We start from the raw sequence: 10,306 nt of genomic DNA, 5'->3' as shown, positions 1-10,306 counted from the left end.
TACTGAGTAAAGCGTTGATGCACCACTTCAAACAGCCAAAATTAAGATCTATTAATCTACAAATCAGGCAAAGAACCGCAAGAATTAACTATTTTATTAGAAAATTAGTTGTTTAGCAATTTATTACTTAGATAATTAGTGAAACAAATTGCTTCTTAATCAGTTCAACTACAAGTACTTCTCAAAGTCATTTTTTTTTGCCATCAGATCCTGAAGCATGCAGATTTTTCACTGATTTCTCCCTCCCCCCTTGTGCAAGGCTTTTTATTTCCTGGAGGCCCGCTCAGAAGACATAAAGTTATACGAGCTCTTACGGCAGCTGTAGACAAAGCCCCAGGACTCTTCCCCCAGTTCTTCCTCCTGCGCTCTGACTCATTTTTGTGCTGGTTTGCAGAGGATTTATTTTGATATATCGGTTCTTTTGGAAGGATGTGGGCTGTCTATTTTATAGGCTCTAAGGATTAACACAGCAATTAGCTGCCACATCAGTTAGGAGCGTACAGAGAAGGATGTAGTGGCGAGTGCAAGCAGCCGATCAGCAGGAGGCCCTTCTTTCTTTCCTTCTTTCTTTCCTTCTTTCTTTCCTTCTTTCCTTCCTTCTTTCCTTCCTTCTTTCCTTCCTTCTTTCCTTCCTTCCTTCCTTCTTTCGGCCAGGGGTGAGGCTGCGGCACACCCTGGGGTCCGGCAGTGCCCACAGGGATGCTCTCCAGCAGGATGGGTGCATGTTGTCTGCCCACCTCGAGCAGTGCTGGTGGCACATTTCAGCATCCCTTCTGCAGGTGTGCTCCCTGGTGAGGCTGCACGAGCAGCAGCAGAGCTTTCGCATTGCTGGTGGGATTTTTTAAAGCCATTGAATCCAGCTGATGCTGGGGTGCCTCAGCAGGCCTCCCCAGTTGTCTTGTGATAGGATGTGTGGCTGTCCTGGTGGGTATGGGTTCCACCCCCTGCTTTGCCTTTTGCTGCAGCTCTGTCTCTCCCCATTTATATTCTGCCTGGTCCTTGAGTCTCTCCATGATAAACAGCAGCAGGACTGGATTTCTCACCCAGGAGCAGAGATCATACTCTGTAAAAGGAAAAAACAAATAGTAGGGTGTCCAGGTTTTGTATAACATTGTCTGTGTGGTTTTGGTGAAGGAACACGCACCCACACCGCCCCCAAAGGGCTCATCTGCCTGCCTGCTAGCAGCTGAGTGGGGAGGTGGCTTTGTGCCGAAATGAGCCTGCAGCAGTGAGGGCTGTGCATGCAGGCAAGACAAAGGGGCACCAGGACTTGCAGGTGAGAGGTGGTGAAGTTGTGTGGCTTGGGCTTCACGCTTACGGGGGATAACGGGTGAGGTGTGTGCGTATAAGGGAGAAACTGCAGCACTTGGATTCAAGCGTCGTTCTTCTTGATTCCCTGTAGAGGTTTTCATCCCAAGCTGCTCTCGGTTGCATAGACCAAGGGTGGCTGCTGTGCTTTTTGCTGTTGTGATGTAGGAATTGAAGAAGCAGAGTCCAAGGTGAGGGTTTGAATGGTCCTGGGTTTGGTAGTTGTTTGGACAGCAGCAGAGGAGACTTGGTTCTTCAGTGCAAGAGTTATTCTTCCAAGTATAAAAGCACTTGAAATCAGCTATCGCTGCTTCTGATTCACTCTTGCCTACAGGAGGAGAAAAAAAAATTAGTCAGTAAAAGATGACATGAGGAAAATTACCGTATCTGGTAGGGTTGATCTAATTTCCTACCAGAGAAAGGATCAGAACAGAGATAAAATGTACACCAACAGGATACACGCAGTCTTGCCTGGGGGTAATCTGTTCAGCTGTTTTATCATACTGCGGTACACGAGGGCTGGTAACTCTGTACAAATGAGATGATTTCTTCACGAATGTAAGTGCCGTAATTTAGAAGTTGAAAAATTGCAAATCTGAAAAGCATGGAGTGCTAGTAATAGTTACAGATGCATTTCAGCCTGAAGACTCTGTGTATTTACTGGGGAGAGTTGCATTTCTCAGGGGGTTTGCAGCTCGAGCCGAGCAGTTAATGTGTCAGGAGCGTGGCACCTGTACCCGGTGCCAGTGCTGTACCGGAGCAGCAGCTGACATGGTTTTAATTTGTGCTCTTCCTTGCAGAGCTCTCATATGAAGCTGCTAATAGTTAAAAGTATGGTAGGTTGAGTTTCTGCCCTAACAGACAAATGCAATTTACATCAAGTAAAGACAAATGACACACTTAGGGCATTAATATGTATGAATCACACCCACGTACACCATATCTTGCTGTGTCTACCTCTCAAAATTAAAGCTGTGTTCATGTTATAATACTCAAGTTGCACTTAGTGTTTGAAATTGTTCTTTTTAAAGCTCATCCATCTTTACTGAGGCAAGTAGAGACTCTTATAATGAGAATTTTGGCTTACGTTTTGAAAGAATGCAAATTTGTGAAAAGTCTGTAATGGAAATACAACGTACAGAGGTAACACAGAACCTGTTGACAGTCATATCACTAAGAATAGAAGTGAGCTAAGTTTGTGGATTTTATACAGAAGTCTCAGTGCTTTTGCATGCGTACTGTGAGGTTTTCTTTTACTTGTTGGATGCGAAGGAGGGGATCTCTTCTGTTAGCTAAGCTCTTCTCCAAAGTAGTTTATTGCAGGATTGCACATGGCATTCATGAACAGTACTGATTTTTTTTTTTTTTCCTCTGGACACCAATGAGAAAGGATGTGGCCTCTAAGACACTCCTCATGAGCATCAGGTGGCTCCTACCCACTCCTTATTCACACCACTTTTGACACTCCATGCATTTATCTGCTCTCCATCCAGAATACTGTATTTGAACATTGCAGGTGACAGCTGTGTGCTGTAGCTCCCTGTAGTTACTCTTTGCTTTTGGACTCTGGATCCACTCAGATTGTCCCAGAAGGTATTTTTTCAGTTGAATTAATTCATTTACAGTTGTAAACTTATGACTTAAGATGATCAAACAGTGCCTGCCAATGACCTAGTAATGAATTATTTTTCAAAGTTTACCCTTGAAACTTCCTCTCGGTGTCTTAGAGTCAGAATGTCTTTGAATGCTCGTTACTGTAAAAAGAGCTAATAGATAAACCCACCCATTATCAATGCAACATATGGTTTACTAAATCCCAGCGCTGGGAGAAGTCATGCATCAACTTTAGTTCTTCATTTTTAAAGTGTGCTTGAACCTTTAGCGGGGACGCAGGGAATAAGGAGAACTGCAAAGGCAGAATCCCTCTGCAGCTTTAGCTATCTTCTGAAAATAGTCCTTGTTTTGTTTTTGCTCCTTTCTTGTCTTTTAATAAAACGCTTTGACTTTGTAATGTGCTTTCCTTTGGACAAAAGATGGATATTCTGTGAGGCGTCGACTTCTCCTGGCGGCATGCCAGGAAATCAGAACTCAGTCTCAGTTCCTGCAGTGTCACAATGTATGAGCATCTCCCTGTCTGTGGCTGATAGTTCAGTGTATATTTAAACTTTCATCAACATAAAATCTGCATGATAAATTTGTAATAATCTGCATGTCATTAGCACATTTTAATTGTCAAGACTTTGTGAACAAAAGGCATCTGAGCCCAGACATATTTTGGCATGATATTTACAGTGAATATTCATAAACATTGGATCTTAATTTGAGGTTGTGCAATTTTATTATTATTTTTATTTAATGACAGATATTCCTCTACTGATTCACCAAAGCAGGAGTAGAATACGGCCATCTGAGGCTGTGGTGTGAAGACTCCCCCATTCTCCCCATTTTCTTTTCTTGGTAGCTACTCTTGGAGGCCCCGGTGTCAGCAGGGGATGTGCAGGCACCTGGCCAGGCGGGGGGGGGGCCCTGCCTGGGTGCCTGGGGCTGTTCTGGCTGTGTCAGAGCATGAGGAAGGGCTGGCCCCAACAGCAACTCTTGCACAGAAAATCTTAATTTCATTTTTACTAAGCAAAATGCTGTTGGGAGCCCATTATGACAAATTCTATAGTTTGGAAACATTCGTCTATTTCAAAGATGTTTTATAGAAATGTATTAACCTTTTATCCTGTTCAGTCAGATTGAGCTACACACATGAAGCATCTCAGTGAAATCCAAAGTAATGCAATTGTTAATTAATTGGATGTTTTTTATCACAATACATTTAGTTGCATAGATCAAATACTTATAGAAAAGCTTCATACAGACAGCATCAACTCTGTTTAATTCGACCCCAGTTCAGGTACAGGCTGGTCGGGTACAGGGCAGTTCACTGACAGAGCTACTGTCTAGAAACTCAGGGCATTAGGCCAGGAGTATGTATCTTAAACGAGATGGAGCTCATTGTTTATCTTACAGATGCAAATGTGAAGGATGTTATCTAGCTTAGCAGACTCTGAATTTTAAATCTCATGTCTGACATTTAAGCATATATCCTCTCCCCATCTGAGACTACATTATTCTCATATTATAGATTTATTACAAAAAGACATCTCCTATGTGCTTGATAGCTGCTTTGCATATTATGCTATTGGAAGTCGGAACTGACGAAGAGAAGTAATAAGAAGCTGAATGTATCACCGTGAGGGAGCCCAGGTAGGACAGCTGAAAAACACAGCACAGTTACGAGAGTGCAGCGAGGAGGGACTCACTACCTGCTGGTGTTGCACTGGAAATGGGGTTACAGACATGTGTGCAGGTGCATGCATGCACAAACCATGCTGTCCCTAGAAAACGGGGCACCCAACCTGTGGTTGTCACAGCAGCCGGTGCTTTCCCTCGACAATATTGACTATTTGATTGGAAGGAAGCTCCCTGTTTCCAGTAAGGAAAAGTAAGAAATAAATCTGGTAGAAAGTAAAGCATATTGAAAAGCTGACATTGTGCTTTAGGATTTGAGCTTACGGGATATTGGAAACTTGATTATTCCTTGCCAAAGCTTCAGGCTGATATTGAATGCCATGCCTGTTAACCTCAAGGAAAAGAGGATAGGATCCCAATAGACATCCAGTATTTTATGTAATTAATGATCGATGTTTTATTAAAAATGTAAGTCAATTTAATGAAACTAAGTGCAGCTGGTACTTCAACACAACAGAAGTTCAAATAATTCATTATTATCGCAAGGTGTGGATCTCGAATTATCAAAATATGTCAGCACTCCCTTGTTTCGTATTATACTTGGTTTGTACTGCTTTCAGTATTTCTGGCAGGTCATTAATTTCCTTGCTGAGTGGGTCTTTCTGCGTAGCTGGAAATAAAGTTCAGCCACCACGGGAAGGAAAGAGTTGTGGTGTCCCCAGAAACCTCCTGACCCATGCCAGAGCAGGTCCTGATACCCCACCAAAGGCCGAGAGATGCTTGGATTGTTGTTTCTGCTTTACTCTCCAACTTTAAAGACGGTGAAGTTAAATCCTGGCTTAGGCTGGCCCAAAAAGAAATCTATTTAGTTTCGTTGCAGAAACAGAACAAGGAAGGTTATTGTATTTTTTTCCCTTTTGCAGCATTTTTAGGAAAGAGGCAAATGAATGAAGGGGAAATTCTAGACTCGGGTGCCATTTGAAAAAAAAAAAAAAAATCTGCATGTTTCCCATGCTTATTTCATGCTAATCCATCTGTTTCCCAAACATTCAAGCATTTCCTCTGAGGTACGGGTGTGCATTTCTTCTGCATAACCTTTGTGCAACCCTCAAAAGGAAGGATTTTGGGGGGAATATTTTTGCCCCTGACACAAAGCACTGTGGGTTTCTTCCAGTTCTTGTGCCAAGATGGGTGTCTCCAAGTCCCACACCAGCAAATATCAAGTGAAATGTCTTCAGAGGTAGCAGCTCCCTTCTGCCACACTCTGCAGGTGCTCTCTGCAGAAAGGTGAGCACACAGCAGCAGCTCTGCTGCTCCCTGCCATGGCACGGAGCCTGGTGGTGCTGCATTACCCTCACTAATAGCTGTGTCTTACTGGGGTATTTTGAATTTTTCTTCCAGGAAAATATTTATTTATTTATTTAATTTGTGAATCAGCAAGGCCTGGGTTTATTTTCATGCTGTATATCCAGGACACTGCATGTGGTGCTGTCCTGCAGCATTTGGGCTTTGTGAACCCGTGTGCCCCATTTGGCAGGACTAGGGATGTGCACGGGGACGCCGTCTCGGGCAGCTGTTTGCTCATGCAGTAAGGTTGAACTCCCAGGGTAGGCACTGCACTGTGCTGAACATACAGATGGCTCCAAGGTCAGGCTCAGGTAACGGCGTGCTGCAAGGTGATTGTGCACTTCTAACTTTAAAACAGTCTGAGATGCTGCTGGAAGGCTAATATTTTAAAGGATTGGAGGAGTATAATGCAGATGTGGAGTAGTTTTGAGCTGCCACCATTGTGGCTGATTATAGGTTCACTCTCCATTCACTTGTTCATGGGGTATTTCACTGATGGCAACGGAACTGATGGGACATAAAACTGCCACTGCAAGAGATTGAAGGCCTCTGTGACAACAAGAGACATCGACCAGATAACTGGCACCTCCAGGTGAACACTGTCCAGCTTGGTCTAGTTTTTGCCCTATAGAATATAATTAGAAATGCTTTCTGTTGTGACAAAACCCAAAGGTTTCAAGGAATATTTTCTTCTGGTGGGGAATGAAACCCCAGCCTTTTTGTGCCAGCTGGAAAATCGGGAGGGCAAAGTTATTGTTTGGGTGGTGGGAGCGGTGGGTGGTGCTGAGCAGTTGTCCCCCGCTGTGGGGACAGGGGGATGCACCCCACGGAGCAGGGCCTGAAAACTGGGGGGATCTCAGGCCCTGGGGCTGGTGATCAGAGCATGGACTTGCAGCATGGGCTCCGTTAGTCTCTCCAAAGCAGCACCAAAGGCTGCTCTGCAAAGGGCCCGGCCAGAAATCCTACCCTGGGTTTGAGAGTCATTTTCCAGAAAAGCTTCAGTTAGCTGATGTGTTTCCATGAAAAAAATAAAAATAAAAAAATGTCTTAGATGAATAAGTGTTTTCTGATGGAAAAAATACTTGTAGGAAAAATCTTGATGAGAAATACTTTGCAGCATTACTGAGTTCCTTCCTCCAGAGCTCCTATTTCTAGCCAGCTGGTCTCTACTGTCAGCATTCAGTGATCCCCCTGAAACAGCGTATGGTATGTCTGAAGAGACAAAGGATGTTTTACCCATTTTTAATTTGAGAATTGAGCGATGTGTAATAACACCAGCCATGACATACATAAATGAGGATCTATACCTGAGCCTTTTAGCTGGGTAATGCTTGCTGTCCTTGCTGAAGACCATGCTGTTGAATTGCTTGCCTTCAAAAAAGCTAAATTTGGAAGAGTGGGGCCAGGGAAGCCCCCAGCAACCCGCATCTCCTCCAGGCATGCAGTGCAGCTGCTTGGCCCTTGGCTCCACTCTGCCTGCTGGGAGTTGGGCAGGAGGATGGGACTGCGTGGTCCTAGGGCCTGCTCCTGGAAGCTTAAAATCAGCTCATGGGGTAGGGAGAAAGGGTTAGCAAACCAGAAGCATTCTACTGAAAAACGTTTTCCAATCAAATCTCTGCTATGTGGAGAAAAAAAATATATATTTCCCATTGAAGCTCGTTTGTAGTCGTGAGTTGGGGTTTAAGGATTTTTAACCTTTTTGTCACATCACTCCAGCTTGCAATGAAAGTCTCACCCCGGAGGCAAAACCGCCGTTGCATTAAGGTGAATGTATTAATCTAGAGAAATAACCAGTCCCCGGAGGCTGAATCGAGGTGGCATCCGTTCAGCAAACCAATTTAAATTCCTCCTGTTTTTTGATGGGTAAGAGCAGGATCACCGACTTGCCTCCTGCAAGAGGAGAGCGGGGAATGACAGTCCTTACAGCAAATCAAATCCTGCTTAATGAGCGCACGTTGTGATGAGAAAAACCCAACCAGTGCTACTGCGAGCTGCATGCCCACCACACAAGTGCACATTTAAGATATACTCATTCAATGAATAGCTGTTTCAGAGACGTGAAAGCCAAACAACTGAAGCCTGATGCCTGTCTTTGTGTTTGTCCAGCATCGGTGAAGGTGCCCGGGGTCCCTCACCGCGTTTGCCACGAGCCCTGCACAGAGCTGCCCGGGGAGGGGGAAGCAGTCAGTGCCCTCCCTGCAGTAGGTAGGCAGCAGTTGCAGCTGCAGATAGGCAAATGCAGGCAGAAACCTTGTTCTTTGTGCCTGTGGCAATGCCAGTTAAGTGAAATGATACGTTCCTATCATAAATATCACTGTTTCAAAGCTATTTCTGCTTTAGGGCTTCTTCATTCTGCTTCCCATTCCCACTGGAGTCCATTATAGATCACCTTATTTGTGTACGTATTTTCAGTTTCCCAGCAGGAGAGCACATGGAGGATAAAGGGAACAAACAAGCACCACACATACAAACTCAAAATCAGGCTGGTGCTCTGAAGGAAAGCTAAGCAGGTCTGACTATTTAGCATTCACGCCGTTTAGCCCCACGGTTTGCTGTGGTGGCTGCCTAAGAGTTCCCGAATCATGGAATTAGTCAAATGGTTCCTGAAAGTTAGTTACTGCATTTTAATGGCTTGATATCTTTGTTTACCACAGGAGCTCTCCTGTACACCAGGCTGGCTGAAAGATGCATGCAAATTGAGATGAAATAATGTGATTTGTACGTAAATGCTGACGTTCTCCGGAGGGTTGGAGGAAATATTGTACAGGATTATAAAGGCAACGATGCAAAAAGGCCAAACACCAGTCACTGCAAAACCGGGGCGGGTTTCCATCCAGTGATACAATTAGGGAAAACATCCACAGCTCTGAAAATCTGCGATTCCAGAGACGTTGTGCTCTCCAGGATAACATGGGACCCAGCCGGGGGCCCTTAGGTGCTCCCCGTGCCAGATGGGGCTGTCGGGGCAGGGGGCTTGTGGGCTGCACACAGGGGGGTGCTGCTGGCACCTGCCTGCCCTGCAGCGGCCAGGCCTTGGGAGGTCAGGGGGGCACAGTGGGTGTCAGGTTTGTGTCAATGCCCAACCCTCTTTTTCCCTGCTCAAAACAGGCTGGAAAATTTTCCATCAGAAGTTTTGGCTTAAAAATCCTTCTCTGCAACATGGAGGCACGCTATTTTGGGTTTTACGTGCGTTCTGGCTAGAGCTTCTCCAATAAACGACAAACAAACCCCACCACTTACAGCACGAAAGAAATTCCTGTTTAATTAGAGAAGCTTTTGGGGATTCTAATTGCTCAGCTGTCCAAGTGCCTTAAGTCATTTGCAGCATTTTGTTATATTTGCGATCCAACAAATAAGATGACCTGTAAAGCCCCCTTTCTATGTGCAAACACAACGAGAGTGACTGACAGTGTGTTCGGGAGAAGTAATGAGATGTAGTTAGGGGGAGAAAAAGCCTCATTCAGAAGCAAGCCCATAAACTTTTCAACAGGCTTTAATAAAACATAATGCTAGCTTCTCACTGCACCTATCACTCTTAAAACTGTTAAATCTCCGTGGGCAGTTTAGCATTTGTCTGAGGGATCATCCGAGCCTCTGCAATTCCGCGGCAACTGTGCGAAGAATCACCAATTTTGGCACTTTGCTGCCCCGAAAGCCGCCTTTGGTGCTGGAAGCGGGGCTGGAAGCCTGGGGGAGGTGGCGGTGTGGGGGCAGCAGGGTGAGGAGCGTTGTGCTGGAGGAGCTGCTGTGGCTCCCCCAGTGCCTGGGGCTCTGCCGATGGCTGGAGGTGCCTGGGGGGCAGCGGGGGCGAGGGTTTGGCTCTTGGTGAGTGGTGGTGTGTTGGTGTGACGCCTCGGCTGCCCACGGGTGGCTCAGGATGCTGGGTGTGAACACAGAGCAAGAGGGAATGAAGTTCCCCTAATGCAAGCATCACATGGGAGCGAAGAGGCGAGGGGCACCCTTGGTGCCCCCACTGCAAAACCGCCCCCATGGGGGATCCTCATGTCCCACCTCATCCCTTCTGCGATGCTCCCCCTGCCTCTCCCAGCCTTCGCAGGGACTTCCCGGTGGCCACGGGGAGGCTGAGAGTTGTGGGCTGAGCAAACTGCCCTGCTAGGCTCTTGCTTTGCTGCCTTTCTCCCGTGGGTGAGCAGCGTGGTTACCTGACCTCCTGTGGCTGTATTATGCAGTGGGAGCAGTTTCTGAGAGCTGTGTCCGTGCTTTTGGGTCTGACTGCCTGGCTTATGCTGCTCAGGAAGCACTGCGAAGCCGAGGTACGATCTCAAGCACTGATGTTTTGGCATAAGGCTTTGCAAGGTATAAATCACAGTGCCCTTGGAAGATGCTTGACTATCTTCTCCAGCGCAGTAAGAGCTTGGTTTGAGATGGATGCTTCGCGAGGAGGTATGCCAAA

General features: G+C 45.9%; 1 long non-coding RNA gene across 1 annotated transcript; it reads left to right on the top strand.

Moving 5' to 3' along the window:
* Positions 1–1,004: 1,004 nt before the first annotated feature.
* Positions 1,005–9,217, top strand: LOC137859780 (uncharacterized). Its single transcript, XR_011098538.1, has 3 exons — positions 1,005–1,276; positions 4,439–4,560; positions 8,547–9,217. It is a non-coding gene; the product is annotated as an uncharacterized lncRNA (long non-coding RNA).
* Positions 9,218–10,306: the final 1,089 nt, after the last annotated feature.

The sequence above is a fragment of the Anas acuta genome, chromosome 7 (assembly GCF_963932015.1).
Source record: "Anas acuta chromosome 7, bAnaAcu1.1, whole genome shotgun sequence".
NCBI classification, from domain to species: Eukaryota; Metazoa; Chordata; class Aves; order Anseriformes; family Anatidae; genus Anas; species Anas acuta.
Note: the sequence above shows the minus strand (reverse complement) of the source record. Positions and strands in the feature narration are given on the sequence as shown.